Below are 25263 nucleotides of genomic sequence, written 5' to 3' on the forward strand. Positions count from 1 at the left end.
GGCTTACTATCAGCTTATCTAGCAGCTCTCCCAGGGTTTCCTTCTAGGTAGCATATTTTATTCTCCAACTTATATTTTAATTCTGTGCCTCATTTAGGAGAGAACATTCTCCATAGAGTGATTTGGTCTGTCATCAGTTCTGGAGGCACACTGTCATGTAAACAAAATCAATTTTTCTAATCCCCAATAAAGTAAACTCAAGTACAGAAAAAGTTCAATGTGTTTCAGCTTACACTGAAATATATAAATACTTCTGCCTTTCATAAGAAATAACACTAGGCATATTGTAAGCCATTTGGATTTGGCATCATTCATTTTAGTATTAGTGTTTCATTTAGAGGCAGATTCCTGAAAAATAGAACCATGACAAGACACCTTTTATAAATCAAAGCCGTGAAGTCACAAAACTATGGAGTTGCGAAATCCAGTAAGAGGTCAATGGGGAGGGCTGAGCCATATGCTGACTTTCATAACATAACAAGGGCATCTCTGGCTTCCAGCCTGTTCCTCTCCTGATCCCCCCAGAAGAGTACTTCATGACCAAGGTAGGACCCATTAATTTCATTTGTCATCATTAGAATATGCATGTTGTGAGTTTAACTGAAAAAAAAAATCTCTTACATTTTTTATTAGCAATCATGAAAATGTTTAATATAACCAGACTCATCTCACATAACAACTACCAGATAACCTTTTACTAAAACAGTTTTCAAAAGGTCATACCACTTTTTACTTTTCAGTTAGTTTTTTTTCTCAATATAACAATTCTTTCACTCCAAAGCCCACTAAGTAAACATTGTTAGAAGAAGGCATGTATTGACATTATGATTTCAAGCAAAAACCCATTCACTGATTTACTTGACAACAGCAGTTTCTAATCAGAGGATATATCATATGGAACAAATTTGAATTGTGTGCCCTAAGTGGATGAACCCAAAATATTTTGCTTTGTGAACATACATCAAATGAGAAGGACAAAAAGGTAGTATCTTCTGTGATTTTCCCATCCATTGTGCATGCGAGTTATTTCCATGTTTTTCAAAGCTTTCCTGTGCTATTTATTTTGTTCTAAAGATGTGTTTCTGTTCTATAACTTCTTTTAGTGCAGTGTGGTAGTTTTTTGCAATAATGGCATCCAACTTGTTTGAATCTCCTTTTGCCCACAGCTTTAGGTAGTCTCTTTCACTTGTAAATCATCTGTGCATTGGGCCTCTTCTGTTGCTCTTTGGAGCCTGAAACCATCATGTAAAGAAAGAAGCTCAAGCTAGCTGCCTGAGAATGAGAGACATATGGAACAGAGATGAGCCATCCTAGCTGAGAAGTTCTAGACTAGTGGTCCCCAAAATGTGGTCCCCAGACTAACAGCAATGGCATCACCCGAGAACCTGTAATAATGCAAATTCTGCAGTTTCACCCCAGTCCTACTGAGCTGGAAACTCTGGATGTGAGGCTCAGCAATCGATGCTTTAATGTGCTATCTAGCTTATCCTGATATATGCTCAAGTTTGAGAACCACCCTCTAGACCAACAAGCCTGCCAACTGCTAAACACACGAGTGAGGCTATCCTAGGCCAGGGGTAGCAAGGAACAGAGGCGCCTCACCCATTTGATCACATGTTGTACGTGGCTGTTTTTACACTATACCAGTGGACTGAGTAGTTGTGACAGGGAAAGCATGGCTTGCAAAGCCTAAAAATTCACATCTGGCCCTTTATAAAACAGTTTGCCCACAACCATTTTAGACCAACAAGTTCCAGCTGAATCATTAACAACAGGGATCAGCCTATCTGGTCTGGACCTAAAAAACAGCCCAATTAACCCACAGAATTATAAGAAATAATAAATGTTTGTTATTTTAAGCCATTGAAGTTTAGAGTGTCTTTGTCTCTGCATTAAAGTGTGGAAGATACCAATGAGTGCAAAAAACATTGTCTATCTGAAAGTCGAGTGCTGACTCTTAGAACCTTCCAGAAAATGACTGTCTTGCACTTAGCCTCCAGCCCCTCCACCTACAATCAAGCCTCCTCTTTTTCCTTTGGCAAGAACAATAAATCTTTATTACCTTACATTTATGATCAAACAGTATTTATTTGCTTGCAAAGTATTATTATTTATAGAAACATTTCATCATTAATATGATATATTTTACTATCTGCAAAAATCCTTTGGTATCTTGTACTGGGATGGAACATATAATTTTCCTATTAAAATTAATGGAAATATTTTTGTAATTCAATGACTTTTCACTTAGCAGTAGCATTTGCCAAAATGAACAAAGTTATTAAAAATATAAAATCTAGAAAGACATATAAAATATTAGGGATTATGTTTGTGCAATGGGATCATGTATGCTTTTATTTTGTATATTTGTACTTTTCTTTATTTTCTCATTTAGAAAATGATGAATAAACGTCATTTTAAAACCAGGACAACTTGCTTCCCTGAACAACAGATATTACCCACTTGTATTATTATTATTATTATTATTATTATTATTATTATTATTATTTTATTATTATTATTATGTTTTTACTTAGACTAGGTTGTGTCATGTGTTCCAAAATATTACATATACTGTTTTACATAATTAATGCCTCTGGGTTTTACCTTTACTACTTTATTAGTTATTGAGCATGGGGTAAATCCCACCTGGAGATATAAAATAGACAATCCCAAGTTAATTTTACCAGAAAGGACTGCCTCTTTAATTTGAAAAGTATATGTGGAAGTGAATGAGACTCTTCCCCAGGGAGAAATTGAAAAGAAACTATATTCTCTGGTTGGTAGTGTTCTCCAGCTTCTATGAAAATGGAGAAAAGGAAGAAATGGGTTTTAATGAGGATCGGAGGGTCATAGTACATTTGGTGGGGGAGGGAAGGACACGCTCAAGAGCATTGCTGAAGTCAGGATGAAAATTTGCCTTTTCTGTTATCCTTTTAAATCTAGATTAGATCACCATCCACCTGGTACTGTTTAGATGAAGAGCCCATCAGAGGCAGAGGGATGGACAAAATAACTTATTGACCTTGCAATTTTGTGAAAGTAAACCAGGAGTATGAGCTTTCACAAGTAAATTTTCTCCATTTGTTTCAACTTAAATGTACTGACTCCTGATTATTCAAGGAAGTGTATGAGAATCTGGGTCTGGATGGATTCTTCCTCATGGGCAGATTCTTGCAGGGTATTTAACAAAGCAGCTTCTATGTGCAAGCATTACTGGATAGATTGCTGATTGCATCAGCCAGCCTGGCTCAAATAGATTCATGGATCTAATCAGATGGTACCAGCTTATTTCAGAGAGTCCAAGCTAGACCTTGTAAATTCAGGCAGCAATAGATGTGGTGTATGATGTTTAATGCTAGAAGTTATATGAAAACACAATGTCCACCTCTTTTGAAAGGTATAGAAGTGAAAAAGAAACCTTACATTTTCAAATAAATTAGAAAAAATATAAGTAATTTGTTCAGAGACCTTTAAGATAAAGCCAGCCCTCTGCTTTGGTAAGGTTATAAGAATTTTATGAGGCAGAAGATCTCATCAGTTTGCTAGTACTCCAGATGGGGATGCTTGGGTCTGATTCAGAGAGAAATGCCTGGAATGAGTCCAAACTCCAAGCTGGGGAAATAGCGGGAATTGCTTTCTCCTGACTATGTTCAGTGTTTTTAGTATAAATCACTTATCAGCCAGAGGTCCTTGTAACTTACGTACTAAGGTATTTTTTGTGCATGGAAAAAAAGTATCAGGGAATCAAGGGAAAACAACTATCTTTCATAAATCTCTAGTATTCAGAGCTCTTTTGGACACAATTAGCAATGATTTTCATCATGCAAGGTGAGGTGAACAAGCAAGTCTATTAGAGCTAATGGTCTTACATCCTCAGAGCTGAGATGACAGCTGTCATTCATGTACAAAATCTCATATATTGCCACAATATCCCCTGAGTTATCACTGTGTATGAAAACAAATTCCAAGCTGGAAAGGTCTGGCTTGATTAACAGTAATATTTTGGGACTTCATATTAGTGTGAAATTACCTGGAACTATTCCCAAAACACCCTAGACATTCACCTTCTACTTTTTGGAACTGATTTTTCTCAAGATTTCTTTTTGACAGCCACTTAGGCTAAGATTACCCAGGGCTCTTCAGGCCAGCCAGGAAAGCCAATCTCGTGGTTGTTCTGATCTACAGACAAAGCTTCTCCTTTCTGAAAATATTTCAACTCTTCCTTAGAATTCAGGCCCATTAGTAGAGTGTGTCTGGTGATGAACTTTACAAATCTCATCAAACATACTAGAAGGGTGAGTAAATCAGTGCTAACAGGTATGTGGGAGCCTCAGCCAGATGCCTCTAGGAAGACAGTTACTGTAGTTATCTGTCTCTAACTGAAGGCAGATTCAGATTTGCTGATTGGCTAAGAAAGAAGGCAGGAAGCAGATGAGCATTTGATGTCAGGCTTGGTGACCAGGAAGTGCCTCCATGGCAGTGCTGCACTGCTCTGAAGGTCTCACCCAATCAGTCCTGGCAGGTGTTAATCCCCTCAGGCAAAACAGACCCCAGTGCTAAACCCCAGAGAGCTACCTCTTTTACACTGTATGCTAAAGAGTTTACTGTAGCAGACTTCATAGGACCACTCTGTTCTGTGAGCTATAAAGAATATTGGGCATTATCTCAGAAGAAAGGAAAAACAGAGGCTCTAAGAAAGTGGAAGTTCATGCAAATAATAAAGCTAGTTCTACAAGTAACTCCAACTCCAACTCTTTGTCTAATATGCATACAGCCTTTATCATGGGTGGAAAATAGAAATATGGCCCAGGTAGACATGAGATCTTTAGTGTCATAGAAATTGTTTATTATGTGACTACTATGTGTGAGGCACTTTGTTAACACATAGTTACAAGAAGCAATCTGTCTTAGGGAGAGGGACTAAAGGTTGATGGCTAATAACAGTGGAAGTTTGAAGGGAAGATAGAATTGGACAAGGCAGGAGGATCAGTGCCTTGATATGTGAGGACATTTTACTCTCAAGTAGAAAGAGGATCCTTTGAGCTTGAGCTTCAAAGACACTCGAAAAGCCTTATGATTTTTGTTCTTTGTTTTAGTCTTGACTTTAATTTTTTTAAAAAATCCCCTCTATAGGCTATGATGACCGAAAGAGTAATTATTGATCCATATACTTGGTAACTCTTTGGGTTTGCCAATTCATATCCAAGTGTCTTTAGAATAGGAAAAAAGAACAAAGGAGCCATATAGGAGTCAAATCACATAAAATCTGTCATTAGAATATTCAAGTTTATTGGCTTGTGCAGTTAATGTCTTCTGCTTTTAATGACTTAATGATTCTTTGGATGTACTGTGTTTTCTATATTTATTCCCAATGACATACTATACCATACTGGACTATAAATCTCATCTAGACTCAGTCAAGGGTGGTTCTATATGAATGGATCAGTTACTTGATACAAAATGAAAATGTCTATTTTATATAAAGAGGAACCATTTATAATACTCCTCTCTGCCAGGGCTACCACCTACAGCTGAGCAGGTTACACACCAGACAACTACACAGGCATTTCTGTAGAGGCACAATGCTGCAACCCAGTATGCCATTCATAAATTTGAAGTGGCTCCATTGACTCCTTTTAAAAAAAAAGATTTTATTTATTCATGAGAGACACAGAGAGAAGGCAGAGACATAGGCAGAGGGAGAAACAGGCTCTTCGCAGGGAGCCCAATGTGGGACTCGATCCTGGAACTCTGGGATCACACCTTGAGCTGAATGAAGGCAGATGCTCAACTGCTGAGCCACAAAGACATCCCAGCTCCATTGACTTATAATTAGCAAACACATCATGATAAATCATAGAATGGTCCTCCCAGACTATCCCCTGGTTCTTCTCTGCTTTAATCTGTACATGTTACACAGAATGATTGGGACAGGGCAAAGTGATACCTTGTAGAGGTGTATGAGTTAGGATTTCATCAGGGAAGTAGGATAACTCTGAATGATATAGAAAAGGGAATTTATTACAAGGATTAGATCTCACACAATGATGACAGCTGGTGAAGAATTCTATGGAAGATATGCCACTGTATCTGGTGTGGGCCTGAAGTCACTGAAAGCCAGCAGGGCCAGCTATTGTAATGAAACACTAGATATGAAGTGAAGGAGAGCAAAGACAAGATGGAACCTGTGAGGACAAACTAGAAGCTACCTAAGCATATTGGAACTGCATCTGTCTCTTGCTATGTTGAACCTCTATGCCTGGGAGACTTGAAGAAGCAGCCAGTGCTTTTGCCATGAGCTACATTTGCAGCAGACCAAGGACTTGGAGAAATTGGAGGAGGGGATCCAGCAGGAGGAGCTGCGGGCCTGGCTGCTGCTTCATGATGACAATGTGAGCAAGCACAGTGGGACTGGGTGATAACAGGTGTGAGCTACAATACCTGGTGCTCTACACCCACCTTCAGGCTGTAACATCTGCCTCACTTTTGTCTTCTAGATCTCGTGCAAAATTTCTGTAGTGGCTCTTGTTAACTAGAGGCCATATAGGAGAGGAGTTTTGAAACATAATCCTAGCTTAGCTAAGTTGACCTGTTACAAAACCACCGCAGCAGATCTGAAAATTCCTATAAAGAGACAGTGAGTTACTTGATATTTTTTTGGCAGAGAAGTTAAGACTAGGTGATACAGAAATAAATATATAAACTTGGTGTTCTCACTAAATGAGTCAGTCACAGTATGAGAATAACTGATTTGAGTAGACATAGTTATATTTTTTTATTTTTAAAAGTACCATTCCATTCACCTCCAAATGGAGCCAAAGTTTATATTCTTTCCATTCATAATTCTGTCTTCAAATTGGATCATGAAAGAGAGCTCAGCAATTCATCTTGATCACTCCTTTGTCACCTGCACTGACCTAGATTACACTCCACTCATTTATTCAGGAAACATGTATTGATCTGCCATTGTTTCACATTCTGAGATGATCAAAATCCAGTCTCAGCATCCCTGACATGTAAGTATCAGTAAAGTACTGCTTGAGATCTGCTCAGGCTAAAGTGCAGCATCAAGTACAATAGGAATGTCTGGAGGAGCTGCTCCAGACAGATGAATCTGAACTTAAACCAAGCATTGATTGAGAAGCAGTATGTTTACTTTGAGAGGACTCTCTCAGGCAGGTCAGTAAGGCTATGATATGTGTGAACTTGAAATTCCCACTAATTTCAACCTCCTCTAACTGATTTCAGAATTTACACCCAAAAAAGGAGAAACATTCATCAGCTCCACTGGAAAGAACAAAGAAAATAAAAAAAAAAACATTTGTGCTTTCTTTATAGGCAATAACCAGTTTTGAGTCAGACCATTCCTAAAAGTGATCACTGGAAAAAATGCATAATGGTTGTAATAAAAACATAATACAGTTAAGACGAGCTGACTGTTTTAAGCCAAGCCTCACATGGTATTATTGCCTACTTTGGGGGCCCTTTCAGATCTAGAATCTGGCCCCTGACTTTGCAATTTAAAGGTCTCGGTTTTGTTATTTCTGTGGTAGTGATCAGGCTCTAGGAATTGATTTATGTCCCAATGACAGAAGATTGATTCATAAAACCCATATTAAGTTATAAATCTAAAGGTTTCTTAATGATCTTCAAATGAGAGTAAATGGAATTGGGTTTCTTTAGAGATATTTGTATCAAGATGGATGAATTACACTTCTTTACTTTTATTTTTATCTTAAAAGTTCGATGGCCCATTTGGAAACAAAGTACCTCCCCACTCCCCATCTCCCAATCTCCCTCCTCAACTGGGAATCACAGAAGAGAATTGTATTGTGTGTGGGCCTATTGATTCTGTCCAAGGATGGTGATAGCGTTCTATTCTGTTTGCAAGCTCATGTATATGACAATAAATTGGATATGAAGGCATTTTTATTGGATGATTCAGAATGAGGAGAAAGTAGTGGGAGTTTGAAGAGAGTGGAGAGGTTTTTAAATAGGCATTATGAAGGCAAGTGAGCTGACCAGGAATAGTAATGGGAGGGTGATTGAGGAGGGCCAGTGGTCATGAGCTTGACCATATTCCTTAAGATCTACTTCATCTGCCCACAGTTGTCCAGAGAAGGCAGGTTGTTGGACTCATCCAGGGTTGGACTCTGCCAGGCAAGCAGATGGGAGGGGAAGAAGGCTGAGTGACTGCCTTGCTTCCTATCCCAGATAAACTTTACATGCCCAGTTCTGAAAAGTTAATTATCAGCATCTCAACAAACATTGAATGTCAAAATGAAGCTTTTTTTTTTTTTTTCTTTAACTCCTGGACCAATTTAAAATGTCCTTTCCTAAAATACAAAAGAATGGAAACTAAAAGCAAACATTTCCTGCTGAACTTTAAGATTTCTTGCTTCTAAGACATTTGGATTTTGGGAAAAAAAATGTTGATATGTGATGCTGTGTAGTAGTTTTAGCAATTTTGTGACTTAGACTTTTTGAGAAAAATTCTGAAGACTTTATGCCCATGTAAAAATTTACGAATCATTTCAGTGAAGTCCAGGTTAAGAACTCATTAGACACTTTAATTATATTAATTGGTATTTTTTGCCTTCTAGTATTATTGCCCTTTGAACAGAATGTTGATTTGGGGGAATAGCTGGCTCCTTTCCCCTTTTGAGTCCTTTTGGTGGAGAAGTAAAATAAGATACTCTGTCCTATAACCAAGATGGAGTCACATGGTCCAAGCTAGACCAATCAGATTTTTTTCTCTCTGGATGCTCAATTATTAGCCAATTTACAAAGATGACAGAGGAAGAGGCTGGTAGATGAAATGGCTAGAAAGCACTGATTTCTGACAACCAGTAAAGGAAACGTATCCATATGAAATGATTGAGTATTTCCTTTTGACTAAATGCCAGAGCCATCTGTACTTACTCTAGTTCCTATCCTGTTTCTGAGCCGTATCATCTGGCCTTTCAAAACTCTTTTGTGGGGGTGCCTGGGTGCCTTAATCAGTTAAACATCTGACTTCAGCACAGGTCCTGATCTCAGGATCCTGGGATCTAGCCCCACCCCCTGTGGTCAGGCTCCTTGCTCAGCGGAGAGTCTGCTTCTTCCCCTCCTTCTTCCTGTTTCCCCTTTCCTTCCCACTCCTCCCTCCTGCTTGTGTTCTCTCTCTTTCCCTCAAATAAATAAATAAAATATAGATTTAAAAAAATCTCTTTTGTGAATTGCCTGCTATCTTTCCAGCAAACTGCATTTTTTATGTTAGTCAAATTTGTTTATTATTACTTACCAATTAAAAAATGCCAAGAGAATCCAGTCCAGTTCAAAATTCCGTACTTTAGCAATGTAATTGACAGAGGACAGGGCTATGATGATCAATTTTCACTCAGAGGAATGATTTCTGGTTTAGTTGGTACATGTAGCAAGATCTTAGTCTTCCCTAATTTGGCTTTCTGATGAGAGCCATCTAGTATGTCTCAATCTGTGCATCCCTCTTGCAAAGAGGCAGGCACATTCTTTGGTGTTCTAGCCCCCAAACAACAGTTTTCTCAATTTTATTTTATATTGTAACTGATACAAACATTTAAGAATTCAAACACAAGATTTATCAAGGATTCTAATAAGATTCAAACTATGGAAAAGTTAAATTGGGAGGACTGTTTTTCCCACAAGCACAGGATAAACTTTTGATACATCACCAGCCAATGATCAACTAAATAATTAATTGTTGATGCTTCTTGAGTTGGATCCTTTAAACTGGACTCAAGCTCCAGTTTATTAAACTTAACTAGCTCTGAGTGTAATGGTACACAGTCTGGAACGTAAAGATAGAGAGCAAAGATGGTGGAAGCATAGAAAAGACTTCTTTAATTTCATTAGTTGTCTTCTATTAAGTTTCCTGGCTTAACAGATACTAGAGGATCATTAGAAGGTTGAAATAAAGTATGTCTGTTTCATAAATAAGCAACATGTCTTGGGTTACCAGAAGAGCAAGACTCTTGGGAAGACAAAAAGAGACTAGAAAAGTTAAGTCAACAAGATCCTAAGCACATTCATATTTATAAAATATTAGTATCAAATTTATTCAATCTCAGTAATTAACCTAACTTCTACAGGACAGACTCAGAGTTAGTCTGCTCTCCGTCTTCTCTTTGGTGGCCAGCCTGCTCCTCGCCTCACACCTCTACCTGGTGGCCAGTAACACCACCACCTGGGAGTTCATCTCCTCGCACCGCAACCCCTTCGGCCTTGGCCTGACCCGCAACCTGGCCCACTTCTTCTGCGGATGGCCCTCGGGGTCCTGGGAGGCCCTCTGGGCCGAGGGAGAGGAGGAGGGGGAGGGCGGCAGCCAGGCTGTTCAGGGTCGTGGGAGGGAAGGCCACCGTCTTGTGCCTGGAAACCAAACGGGCTGCACCCAGCTGCAGTCAGCCCTCGGAAAGCCTGGGGTTCTTCACTCCTGCTCGCTCCTCCCAGGCCTCAGAGCAGAGCTGAACCACACAACCCCTGCCTCAGTGGGCAGTTCTGTCTTCCAAAGGAAGAAGGGGAGGCAGAGGACCTGTGGGGGGCTCGGGCACAAGCAACCTGGGCTTGGAGGCCCCCCCCCCACACCAGGATGCCTCCAGTGCACAGTTTTATAAGTTTAATAATCCATAAAGTGAGTCAAGTATTAAAAAAATACCAATTTTTTTTAAACATATATATTTTATTCTTGGGTGGTTTTCCAGGGGCCGATAAGGCCGAATGAAGAGTTTCAGCAGTCAGGACAGCCAGAGGCAACAAACACGCCTGGTCCCGGGTTGCTCCCCCGCAGAAGTAAATGTCACAGGTGGGTAGGATGGCTCCTCAGCTTTCAGAACCGATGCACAAGCCCCTAGATACAACTCTCCCCACGCCCCCCAAAGGAAAGGTATTTAAGCGCTCGGTCACCAGTGTATGGATTTGAATTTTCATTTGCAATCGAGCTGCAAGTTTATGGTTTTCAAGAAAGAAGCTGATCAACGCTGACGGTGTTGGTCAGCTTCTTTCTTATTAAAATATGACTTCTCTTTATCTTTCCCAAATTATAAAATCAAACATTTTGTGGATTATCCACTAAGCTCTATGCCAAATTTCCTATAAATAAACCACAGACCTGGTTCTCCCAATCTGTATCACTGCGAAGAACAAGTAGACTTTTGATCTTTTAAGTTTCTTGAATGATCCAGTTGAATATGTGTCTTTTATCAGAAACCACCTTGATCTATTTCATTTGATAAGCATATGGGGCATAAACAATAAAAACTAGTTCAAAAGAACCCTTTTTAGGTCTTCTGTTTCTATATTTGATTAAAAATCTTATGTATGTACTTCCTCTTTTGCAATTTCCAAGTCTACTCATTACCTTACAAAGATTTTTGTGTTGGTTACTTTCTGAGCATGTGGAGGATAGTACCTAAATCTCATTAGGAAATTCAATCTCACCAAAAGATGGATAACTTCTGAGAAATCCAGTCTATGATGCTAGTTTCTTAGATGTTTCTAGCATGGAAAGTAGCACCTTCTGATCTATCCCTAATGTGTAATGAATGCTTCAATGATGCTTTTGTCAAGGATGGGAGAGAAGAGGAAGTTTGAAAAAATGCCTGTTATGTAACTTCTGAAATATAGTTAGCTTTATGTAGTAAGAATTATGAGTCAGAAACAATCCTCCATTTCCATATTTGACAATTACTGAATGCCTGTCCTGTACCAAGTAGTCCCTTTAGTAAGGAACTCAACAAGTAAGAAGGAAATGGGCAATTAAAATGTAATATGGAAAGTTGTGTTAGGGGCAAAACAGGTGCTATGGGTGCTTGGAGAAGGGACAGGACTCAGGTGCTCATAGCTAGGACATGAAAGATTCAAACAAGCAGTGGCCTTTTAAGTCCAACTTATGGAGAAATGAAGGGAGCAGGCATTACAAGCTACAAAGATGAGGCTCAAGAGGAATTCCAGGGAAGGAGCAAAGGATGTACATTGAAGACAATGAAGCAGTGAAAGCAAAGATGATAAATAGCAGTCCTCTAGCTTTACCATGCAGGAGAATCTGGGAAATTTCATTGAAAAGGCAGGTTTTTTGGTCCCCATCCCAAATAATCTTATATGATAGATTTGGGGCAATATCAGAAAAGCTGCATTTAATTTAATAGTTTTTTAAAAGATGTATTTATTTGAGAGAGAGAGAGAGTGCATGCATGCCCATGTGTGAGTGGGGAGAGGGGAAGAGGAAGATGGAGAGAGAGAGAATCTCAAGCAGACTCCCCACTGAACATGGAGCCTGATGAGGGCCTGGATCCCGAGACCCTGAGACCGTGACCTGAGCAGAAACCAAAAGTCCGTCACTCAACTGACAGAGCCACCCAGGTGCCCCCAGAAAAGCTGCATTTATAAGAAATATCCCAAATGATTCTGATTCAGGTGATGACTTCTGACTTCGCTTTGAAAAGCACTTTGTTGTGCTGTCAGAAGTTCTCTGCCACGGCATGGTCTCCTCTCACCCACGCTCCAGATCTTCCCCATGATCTTATTCTGCAACTTCCCTAGCATGGAAAGGAACTGGCATTTCACAAATTTCTTCTAAAAAGATGCTTTCATCAAAAAGAGAAATCTTCAAATATTTTGAAGACATGCTGTGTTGATGGCTGAGGCTGCCCTGCTTTTGCCCCCCCCCCGCCCTGTCCTTGGAGAACAGGCTGCGTAGACCAGTCTCTGTGGAGCCCAGATGTGGGCCGCTCCCTGGGTAACATGGATGCTATTAGCAGGACAGCGAGTGCGACCTTTGTTTCAGAGAATCCATTTCTTAGCTCACATGTCCTCTTCCCGGAGTACCTTCTGTGACCCCTTCGGAGCCTGTGAAAATCTTCTGTAAGCAAAGTAAGCTGGTGTCCTGGCTTTGATTGAAAATCGGACTAATGGAAGGAATAGTGTGAAGCAGTAGCTCCCCACAGCAAGGGTAGAACCTAAAGTATGATTTATAGTAATGTCACTCTCTTCTGTAGTTTGCAGACCTTTTTCCCCGAACAGCGAGTTAAACATGTCTTATTAACACTGGCAATTTTAGCACTTCCTTCCTCATGTCGTAACAGTGACTTCTCTAGGGTTTCTTGTTAAGGGATAAGCAGAAGATATTGACAGACTACAGAATCTTGCTGCAGACTTTCCCAAGACTGCCCGCTAATTACTCCGGTTGAGTAAACTTGGTAAAGCCCAAGATTCAAGTGCATATTAAAAGCAGTAAGTTTTAAAATGTGTTTTGAATGAATCAGATCTATATTCCAAGAGCTTTATTAAAAAAAAATTGAGCCATTACAAACACACACACATATGCAAATGCGAATTATATAATAAATCCTTTTGGCTCTGTTACCCAAATTCAAGGATATCAAGATTTTTCCACTGTCTTCTGTTTCTTTTGATTGTTGTTTTTCCTGAAGTATTTTAAAATAGATTCTACATCAAATGTTGTTTCATTCTTCCTTACGCTGAGCGTATCTCTTCAAAAATGGGCTTTTTCATACCTAACTACAGTGTCATGATCACCTTTAACAATAATTCATCCATACTATCTAGTACTTGGTCCATAATTAAATTTCATGAAATGTCTCAAACTACCTTTTCCCAACTGCTTGGTTTAAATCAGGAACATAAGGAGATCCACTAATTAACAGCTTCATTTTAGAAAATGTTTCTAGAACTGGGTTTATGAACGTGGCCAATCAAATCATAAGGTTTTATTTCTCTGAAACAAGCAGAGACTGCATTGATTCTTTTTTGTTACCTGCTTCCTCCACAAATTTTGGATCAAGAAAGGTAGTTGATTTTTCTCAAGCCGTTTAGCATTTCATGTCCGTGAGGCTTAATTTTAAAAACAGGATTAATAGAAAGTTAAATGAAGCCACTTTCACAGGGACCTTCTGATCCTCACTTGGAGTTTTTTTTTTTTTTCTTAAGATTTTATTTATTTATTTGACAGAGAGCACAAGCAGGGGAGTGGCAGGCAGAGGGAGAGGGAGAAGCAGATTCCCTGCTCAGCAGGGAGCTGCAGACCTGGGGCTCCATCCCAGGATTACACTGGGATCAGGACCTGAGCTGAAGGCAGATGCTTAACTGCTTAATTGACTGAGCCCCCAGGTGCCTCCTCACTTGCAGTTTGTTTGCTATTTATTTATTTATTTATTTATTTATTTATATTGAAGTTCGATTTACCAACATATAATATAACACCCAGTGCTCATCCCATCAAGTTCCCTCTTCAGTGTCACTTGCAGTTTTCATAATGAAAATGGAGGGAGCCAAGCAGCGTTTCCCCATACCTTCTCCCTGAACTGCATCTCTGCAAGTTAGGGCAATTCCTGATGTTCTCCTTGTTGGTCTACACTTCGAAACCCAGAACCTGCCATCCAATTCAGACATTTCTAGTTAAGGTCAGCGTCAGAGTGACACAGTACAAAGATTTAGGGGTCATATATCCTGGATTCAAGTGGTAGCTCTGTCACCAACTATACTAGCAAATTATTCAATGTCTTTGGATGTCAATGTCCCTATCTGTAAAATGGGTATAACAATGCCTATATTAGGGGTTAATTCGTGAGAATCACATCCGATAATGCATGACCCACCTCAATGAATACTGCATCGTGGGCACTTAAGTGCTCCTTCCTTCCTCTTCTCCTCTTCCCTCTTAAACTGCTAAAGAAATAGGAAGTCTTTGACAACATCTTACAAAATGGGTTTTGTGGTCCATAACCTACTTTGGAGTACCTTCTTGGAGGCATTTCTCTTCACTAGTTCCTTTCCCTGGTAAAGTTACCCTAACTTGGCAAAACTGACATGTAAATGGGACGGCTGTTACTGGTTTGAAGAGATAATAAATGTAGACGTGTGGATGGTTTAGAGACAATTTACATGCTGGTTTAGCAGACAAGCCTCCAGAGGCCTCTTTATATCCATACTGGCCAACTGCAGCTTAATCTGACAAGGATAATGTGCAGAATGTAAATATTACCATTTGTTCCATGTCATCTCAGATCAGACACTAATTTGCAAATGTAATTTATCATGTCTAAAGAAAACCAAAATGACAGCTCTTACCAGTATTTGGTATTTTTGTGTTAACAATAGTTCATTTATGATTGTTATTGTTTCAGGCAGAAAATATGTCTCAATATGTTCTGCTGACAATGTGGGCTTTTATATCACAAACCTCTTCCAGCCTTTTCCATCCTCTCCCTTGTTGCATGCTATTACCCAGGCCGGTCTTTTGATTGTGTGCTCCTCTTTGCCACACTTTTTACACAGCTGAAGGAAATCTTCTGATAATATTCCAAGTTCTGGGATCTATTTTGAAAGTAGACTGGACGGTTGGTGTGAAGACAGAGCTACATTTGATCTAAAGCGCATTTTATCGTTTTTCACTAAGGGTCTCCATCACAAAGGAGATACCTCAAGCAGCAGAATTATTGGAAAAACTATCCAAAGCCACATAATAGATGAATTAGGGCCGGCCAATTTGTGACTCTCGACATCAAGGACTTTCCATCCAGTAGATTGACCAAGAAGCCACAATATCCAAATTGTGTAGTTTTTATGGACCACAGAATACTAAATCTGTCCCCAAAGGAAAGCCAGTACAAAAGAAGATGGTTCAGTAGGATTTTTATATTCCACAAGTTCCCATTAGTTGGCAATTTGTTCTTCCTTCATCTCCCTCTTCCTGACTTCTGGAAGGTTGGCACAAGATTCTATTTTGGCAAGTTGATGATGCCTTTTATCTTTGCACTGCAGTTGATTGCCCAGTAAGCTGTAGAAAGATCAATATGTCCCTGCGTGACTGCTGGTGAGTTAGTTCGATGCCAGGAAAGAGGGAGGGCAGTGAATTGCCACTGACTCTGGAGCTCTGCATTTCGGACAGGAGGCCTGCCAATCCCTGTAAAACATTCGTGACATTTCAGAGGAACTACGGGATCTTTCTGCCTCACTTCTCACATGGAAAAATAGGGAGATCCAAGTATCCCCAGATGGGAGGAATAGGTTTTTGTTTATCTTTAATTGAAAACAATGTTCCACCGTAGAATTTACACCACGTCCTGGCGAATGGCACGGGAGATAAGAATAGAACATGTCTGGGAGGGGCTGGGGCCCACAGATAACACTTCTGTCATCTTGATTGGAAAAGCTTGTACAGCTGCTTTGATTCAGTACAGCTAAATTTCTAAGATTTCCTTGACCTTTACTTAAACTGCTTCGCAGACAGACTATTTTTGTTATCCCCTGATGAGCTAGAAGGGTCTTATAAATTAATCACAGTGTGAATAAATCATTAAAAAGTGCAAGATAACTGATGAAGAGCTCTAAGCTGAGAATTATCACCTGGTTGATGGCAACAATGTAGACATTGTTCAAGGAGCCAGAAGTTGGATTTTGTATATGTTGTGCCAGTTCTTTAACTGCTGTGGGCTGTGGGTGCTTTAGGCGTGTGTTTGGAAGACTCTAGTGTTAACACAACTCGAGTGCAGCTTTTGGGAGTCCTTGTGTGAAAAGGCTTAGCTTTGGAGGGGGCTGGATTTTTTTCCTGAATGTCAGTGTCCACGGGGGCTTTCCTTAGGGCCTTGCAGTGGTTTTTGAAATGAAGTAGACACCGCCACCATCACCAATGAACAAATACAGAAAACCTCCACATAACTCCATGGGGCAAAGGACTCAGGAGCTGTTGTAAAATGCAGATTACGATGAAATAGAGAAAGATTACAACTTTACATTTCTGCCAAACATAACTGAAATTCAGTCTCTATTAGCCTTAGATGGGTGGCTTAGTGTAATGGATATAATCCGAAATCCACTCAAGAGTATTTGGGCTTTGTGCAATTGATGACATATTCAACTTCACTTTATTGTTAAAAGGATTATGTTACATAGTCTTCCTCATCTATGGTTATTTGTTAGACATATATTACTCTCCATTATGTAAAAATAAAACTCAAGCCTCTTAACTATGAATTAATTTTCCCTCAAAATAAGCTATGTTATATTCCAATCATCAATTTACCGACTCCAACAATTTTACATTTTACTTCTTCCATAGCTTATTAATTCCCACAACAAATCAATATTGTGACTCTGTACCTCAGTTTATTTATCTGTAAAATGGAGATAAAAATATTACCTACCTTATAGGATTGAGTTTTAAATGAGCTAAAATTTGTATAACACTTAAAGCAATATCCACAACATGGTGAGCGTTGTATATGTAAGTAATTTTTTAGTAGTATTGCTTCTTTACCCAGCACTATTGCCAGGGTGGGGGGGGGGTGGACTGTAGATATTAAGAATCATAAGTCATCAGTACTTTTCTCTGTGATCTAGCTGGGGAGGGATACCAACAAATGTGACATAAGGTGAGGATCAAGCCCCGGAAACAGGTGATTATTATAAGATGAGGGATACCACACTGGAGTGAGGAATTATTCTGAGTTGGTATATTTAGGAAAGGCTCCTTGGAGGAAAGATCCAAGCCTATCTGAATGATAGACTGGGTTGAAAGGGCAAGAAGGTGACACTGCAGTCCTGGTAGCACAGGATCAAAGGCTTTTGTCAAGGCTGAAAGTGGCATTTTTAGGGTCAGAGTGCAGCCTTGACTGAGTGGAGAGTGAGTTGGGGGTGGGAGTGTGGGTTAGGCTGAGAAGTTATGGGAGAAAAGATTCCTTGGATAGGCATGTTGTGAGACTTTGCATGCCAGATTGAGGAATTTGGATTTGAGCCTAAAGGCAGTGAAGAGCTATTTGAGAATTTTGAGCAAGACAGTAACCAGATAATAGCAGTCCTTAAGAAGCTGCTGTGTGGAACAAGACCCTAGAGGAAAGTGCAAAGATGGACACATTAGTCAGGACACAAAAGGATCAGGGTTTAGATTTTAGAAATAATGTTTTGGTATTAATAATGACCTATTTTCAGGGTGCCTGGCTGTCTCGGTAGGTAGAGAATGTGATTTAAAAAAAAAAAGATCTTATTTATTTATTTATTTATTTATTTATTTATTTATTTATTTATTTGAGAGAGCATGCATGAGAGCATGAATATGAAGAGGAGCAAAGGAAGAGGGAGAGACAAAATCTGAAGCGGACTCCTCCCTGCGCACGGAGCCCAAAGCAGGGTTCTATCTCATGACCTGAGCTGAAATCAAGAGTCAGATACTTAACTGACTGGGGTGCCTGGGAGGGCTAAGACGATTTAACATGTGATTCTTGATCTTGGGGCCATGAGTTCAATCCCTATGGTAGACATAGAGCTTACTTAAAAACAAAAAGAATTAAAACTAATAATCTATTTTCTTTTTTTAAAGATTTTATTTATTTATCCATGAGAGACACACACAGAGAGAGAAAGAGAGAGAGAGAGAGAGAAAGAGGGGCAGAGACACAGGCAGAGGGAGAAGCAGGCTCCATGCAGGGAGCCTGATGTGGGACTTGACCCCAGGTCTCCAGGATCAGGCCCTGGGCCGAAAGTGGTGCTAAACCACTGAGCCACCCGGGCTGCCCTGTATTTTCTAAAAATTGCTTAGGCAGCTATCTTTGAGGCCACCCTGTAAATTTGATAAATTACCACTCACATCTTAAAGGTGAAGAACTTTAGGTAGAGAGAGTTTAAATGACAGCCATCCTTAGACTTATTCATTAAACATTTATCAAGTACCTTCCATGTTCTGGGTTATATGTTATGGCCAGTGATGAAATAGAATCAAGAATATTTACAAATTCCAAGAAAAATGATAACATGAGTGTAGGCAATAGGTATTGGGGAAATGCTTGTAGAAAGAGTGAAGAAAAGAATTAATGTACCGCATTACTTACAATGCTTTGGAGCAATACCATCCCCCGAATATGAAAGCATGCCTGTAGGCTTCTATTTCAGTATCTAAGCACACTCTATTTTTCTAGCCAGTTCTAAACCAGCGTAGCTGAATAGCTACTTGGAGAGTATATTAGTTTTCTATTGTTTTTTTTTTTAAACAAATTACCACAAACTCTACAGCTTAAAAGAACACTACAGTTTTATAGGTCAGAAGTCTGACATAGATCTCATGGCGCTACAAGTAGGTGTTACCAGGACTGTGATCCTTTCTGGTGGTGCAAGGGAAGAATCTGTTTCCTTGTTCATTCAGGTCATTAGCAGAATTGAATTCCTGTATTGTAGGACTGAAGATTTATAATCTGAATATTGGCCAAAGGCCATGCCCAATTTCTAGAGACTGGGAATTCCTTGGCTTGTAGCCTCTTTCCTTCTTCTTCAAAGCCAATAATGGTGCATCGAGTCCTTCTCACACTGAATCTATGCTGCATTTTCTTGCATCACATCTCATTGACTGACTGTCTGGCTGATTAATTTTTCCTAATTTAAGGATTCATATGATTATATTAGGCCCACTCAGATAATTCAGGATAATCTTCTTATTTTAAGGTCATCTGATTAGTAACCTTAATCACATCTGCTAAGTCCCTTTTGACTATCATTTAACATATTCACAGGTTTGGGGGATTAGGATTGGGACATATTTGGGGGGTCATTATTCTTTCTTCTACAGAATGAAACATAACATCTAAGAGTTAAGATGAGGAGTTAGATGGGGATCCCTGGGTGTCTCAGCGGTTTGGTGCCTGCCTTCAGCCCAGGGCGTGATCCTGGAGTCCCGGGATCGAGTCCCACGTCAGGCTCCCAGCATGGAACCTGCTTCTCCCTCCTCCTGTGTCTCTGCCTCTCTCTCTCTCTCTCTCTCTCTCTCTCTATCTATCATAAAAATAAATACATAAAACTTAAAACAAATAAAAAAAAGATTCGGAGTTAGATACTTCTTTCATTAAGGATTACTGAAGGAATATTCCTTAATTTCATCTCCTCAGTCCATCCATACTTGAGGGAGAAAAAAGGCAGAATCATATATTGCAAAAAATACTACTTTATTTAAATATTGAGGTTTTATGGGCCAAGTAGAATGCCCTTTGTGTGTAAGGAGATTTTCAAGTCCAAGTGATATATTGGTTCATCTCAGATAATATCCTCTGCTAAATTCATGGACTTGTAATTGGCTACTGTGGGAATATACAAAGAAGAGCCTTTACTCTCAAGTTGACAATGTGGTCGATATGATTAATTGGGCAAATAAATTACGAGAGTACAAAGAAGCCCTTCCTACTATGTGCTACCATAATGGGAGTACAAAGTACTGTGGAAAATAGAGAATGAAGAAATTCTTTTTCATCTGAGAAATCAGGGATTAATTTATGGCATTCGGGTATTGAGGAATTGGTAAGATTTCTTTTTTTTTAATTTTTAATTTTTTTTACCTTTATTTTTTTATAAAAATTTATTTTATTTTACATTTTTAAAAATTTTAAATTCAGTTTGCCAACACCCAGTGCTCATCCTGTCAAGTGCCCTTCTCCATGCCCATCATCCAGTTACCCCATCCCCCCACCCACCTCCTCTTCTGCAACCCTTTGTTTCCGAGAGTTAGGAGTCTTTCATGATTTGTCTCCCTCTCTAATTTTTCCCACTCAGTTCCCCTCCTTTCCCTTATAGTACTTTTCACTATTTCTTATATTCCACTTATGAGTGAAACCATATGATGATTGTCCTCCAACTGACTTGTTTCACTCAGCATTATACCCTCCAGTTCCATCCATGTCAAAGCAAATGGTGGGTATTCCTCTCTTCTGATGGGTGAGTAATATCCCATTATATACATAGACTACATCTTCTTTATCCATTCATCTGTCGAAGGACATCGTGGCTCCTTCCACAGTTTGGCTATAATGGACATTGCTGCTATGAACATTGGGGTGCTGGTGTCCTGGCGTTTCCCTACATTGGTATCTTCGGGGTAAATACCCAGTAGTGCAATTGCTGGGCCGTAGGGTAGCTCTATTTTTAACTTCTTGAGGAACCTCCACACTGTTTTCCAGAGTGGCTGTACCAGTTTGCAAGGAATAGGTAAGATTTCAAAAGCAGAGAAGGAAAGAGGGTTTTTATTGGTATAAATCTGGCTAAGTGAAGTTCATAGCTGGGAGTCTACTGTGTATCTTTAAGTACTTGGAATTCTTTTAGAATGAAAAAAGGGTAGGTGAAAAGGTTTACTGGTATAAAAAATAAAGTGTTACATATATTGGGGGAGAAATACCACAGAGGGTCACATTTATCAGAAATGTGACTTTAGACTTCTTTCCCATAAATGGTGCAGAGGCACCAAATGCCGTTGAGCAGAGGAAGGACAAGATCAATGGCAGGAATCAGGAAGAAAACTGTGTCCATAGCAAGTACAATGAAGAGGAATAAGAGCCTGGCAGTGGGGAGAGCTGCCAGAAAGCACTTAGAACAGGATAGGAGGAAGTTAAGGAATGGTTCCCTAGCTAGAGTGGAAACGGTATGAAGTCACATAAAGATGAAATGAGAGAGACACGGAGGACACAGAATAAAAAGCAATATGACAATAATTAGAGGTGAACCATAGTGAGGGAAAAGTTAAGTCTAAGGTAGTCCTAAGGTTTTAGAGCCTGGATAGGAGGCCATAGGAGAATAGAAGTGTCATGAACAGAAAGAGGGAAGTCAAGAGGGGAAGAAGATTGGGTGGAGAGGCAAAGATGGTGGGGTGGGTTTTGACCTGGTCAGCCTGGGAGGCTGGAAGGAAATTCAAATGCAGGGGCTCAGTGTAAGGGAGAGTCCCAGCAGAGATGGGATGAGGGCCAATGAGAAGAATGTCTGGAGTGATGGGGTGAGAACAAAGTGATGATCAAAAGAAGATGGAGAAGATTCATGGTGAGCACAGTGGCATGGATGGATTTCAGAAACAAATCTTATCTAAGATGCTAGGAAGGCACCAAAGAGAAAAGCAGAATTGTGGGCTTATATCTACCTCCATTCTCTATTTATGACTCCTCTTGTTGTCTGCAGGTGCCTTTGGAAAAAGAGAGAGTCTTTAAATTGTGTAAGAACAATTTAAAAAATTATTTTTAAATTATTGGGAAAATTATTTTTTGTTATTGGGAAAGCATTCTAAGACTAGAACAAAGAGGGGAGTAGGCCATATGGAATACTGACAATATTATGTCAAATTCTTTAAAGTCTATTTAGGTGAGGGATGCCTGGGTGGCTCAGTTGTTGAGCGTCTGCCCTCAGGTCAAGTTGCGATTCCAGAATGCTAGGATTGAGTTCCACATCAAGTTCCCCACAGGGAGCCTGCCTCTTCCCTTGCCTATGTCCCTACCTCTCTCTCTGTGTCTCTCTTGAATAAATAAATATATTTTTTAAAGCCTATTTAGGCAAGGTGGGAGATTTTGACTTCTCAATTTTATTTACCTTTTAAAGTCATTTGAAACATCCAAAAAGGATAAGTGAAAGTTTTATTCTAGATTAGAAATTCCAGCAGTAGGAATCGTATGCATGTGAATGTCCAATGTAAACCCTATTGTGAAATAACTTGAAGTCTATATAATTTTTTTCATAAGTGTAACATGCCCAGCCCTAAATATTAACTGACAAGGCTATAGATTTGACCAGAGCATCACAGCAGAAAGGATAGGAAGGACATTCTCCTAATTACTACCAGGAGACCAGAGGGACCACCTGAGCCACCCGCTTCGAGAGCTTCACTGGCGCCCTTCTGCGGAGTGCTCGCCTGGAATTAGCGAGTGTGAAAGGAATGTGCTGTGAGCCCCCATCTACTGTTTATCTGGGAGGGCTCCACAGATAGGGAGCTTGACAGTGAAATTCTAACCCTGAAAACTAATGAGATGCCAGCATTTCCCTGCCTCTCCGGGACTGCCAGGGTATATCTCCTTACTTCATAGGGGAGGGCCTGGTATTTGAGCGCTGATAACAGCAATCTTGGCGTTGGGGCTGAGTCAGGGAGGACATTCCAGAAAAGCAAATGGCTGAGTAAATAGCTGGCTTGCATGAGGACAGAGGCTCAGGACCTCGTGCCAGCTGCCATTGAGCAGGCAGGAGAACAAAGCACCAAATGGAGATGTCAGGAAGGTTTTCTGGAGGAAGAGCAGACTCTCATAATCTTATGTTAAGTAGAATTGGCAAAGAGAAGAAGGAAATATGTTGGGTCTCCAGCCTACAATCACCCTAAACTTTACCGAGGAGTTTCTCAGGTCACTGGTGGGCTGCTGGAGTAGAGAGCCCTGGCTGCAGAAATCCTGTCTGAAAACAGTTGCCTCTTGAGAATCAGATCTCCATTCAATAATCCCGATAGGATGACCCAAAGGAAAAATTATTACCCTAAGCTTTCTCCGAACACTCTCTGGATCTTTTGTTGGCTTTTCACATGTGGTTGTGTTTCTCAAGTGTCTCAAAAAAGATTCTCTATAGGAAAATCCACACTGAGCAATCCTTAAATAGACCAAAATAATTCAATTAAGAAGTTGCTGACATTTTCCCCTTGGTTTAGATTGAACACCAGTCTGTGTGAGAGGGAACAGCAAGACAAAAGATAGTGCAGGTTGTGTAAAGAACAAAAGTACAATATTTGGTGAATGTGTTTTTAAATTCTAGCTTCTTTGGCCACCTTTGGAAGAATTTTAAAGAAGTTATACAGCTGTTAGAACCAGCATTCAGGGTGCGGTAATGCTGTGTACACAAAGTTAGGGAGTGGGCAAGACATGGTACATGTGCGCAGAGGGTTTTGAATCAACCAGCTGGGACCACAGCCCAGGCTCTGAGAGATGGCTCAGAGAGTGAACAGATGTTTAACTTTGTGTCATCATAAATACCTTAATGATGGAAAATCAGCTTTAACAATGTTGCCTACTCCAGGGTTTCACATGTACTATCTTTCTGAGTAATACTAACACTTTTCCTCTGATGACAACACACTGTTCTTGAGAAGAACAGTGCTGCACCACAGGCTGCACCTCCCCTGCTTTCAAAGGTCCCCTCCCCCCTCCATAGGCTATTTTCTTTTTTTTTTTTTAAGATTTTTTTTTTTTATTTGAGAGAGAGTGGAGAGGGAGAGAGAAACTCAAGCCAACTCTGCACTGAGCCTAACATGGGGCTTGATCTCACAACCCTGAGATCAGACTTGAGCCTAAGCCAAGAGTTGGACGTTTAACCAACTGAACCACTCAGGTGCCCCAGTGGGGGCTATGTTCTAGTTCTCTTGATTCGGGCATTTAGTCATAACTGCTTTCCTTAACCACTTTCCAGAGTTTCTCACCTTCTTTTGCTTTTTGCCTGAAAGTTATCAGAATTTTACTGGCAGAGAGTTTGGCAAATGTCAAACAGCCATGTGTTACATAAGCATTGGATGGGTTCACGGTGCTTCATTCTCCAAAATATCTCACAGAGGCAGAAGGTGTTGTTTTTAAGATGCCAGACCACTTAAGTTTAGAGGCAATGTTATTTTCCTGGAAGATTTATAATAAAGACAAAGAAGTGGAGTCAAATTCCTTCTTTATAGCCAAGCATTTACCTTTTTATTATACCCATCAACTTTCTCATGCTGATCTTGTTCAAATCTGCTTTGTGCTGAATTTCCTGGAGTCTGAACCCATTTCTCAGAGAAGCTGAGAAACAAACATTCCTTTGTTTGCTATGAAGCTCAAACCCAAGGTCACACATGGTTTACCCACCAGTCCAGCTTAGCACCTTGTTAGTTTTTTATTTCTCCCCATGTCACTGTATATCCACCAACAGAGACATTTCTTAGACAATTACTCTCTTTCTAGAACTAGATTTGATTAGAAATGCTTGTACTCAAGGAAACACTGAAGATGAGTTTTGGTTTTCCAGATAAAGGAAAAGATGTTAGAGATGCTTTGGTCTATATTCACAATATTCCCTATATCAAATATATTTATGATGTTTTCTTCTCAAAAATCTGGAAAACAGATATTACATGTATTTGCCTGCTTTACGAAAGAAGATAAGAATTTTATTTAAGTGAGAAAAAAGGATAGGAAAATTCAAATTGTGAAGAGGGAAAAACATGTTTTGATTATGGATTGATGGACTGCTGAATTGGTTTTAAAATAATTATGATAGTAATTTCTATTGTATATTAAGCATTTTAGCCTCTGCTAAGGGCTTTGTGTGCATATCAACCCTGGATTGTATGTATTTTATGTCATTCAATTCTTACAATGATCATGAACTAGGTATCATTATATTTTCATTCTACATATGAAGACACTGGAGTTTGAGAGAAGACGTAACCAAGTAAACAATAGAGCTGCCTTTGAACCATGACCGATCGAACTC

The sequence above is a fragment of the Canis aureus genome, chromosome 7, assembly GCF_053574225.1.
Source record: "Canis aureus isolate CA01 chromosome 7, VMU_Caureus_v.1.0, whole genome shotgun sequence".
Taxonomy (NCBI): domain Eukaryota; kingdom Metazoa; phylum Chordata; class Mammalia; order Carnivora; family Canidae; genus Canis; species Canis aureus.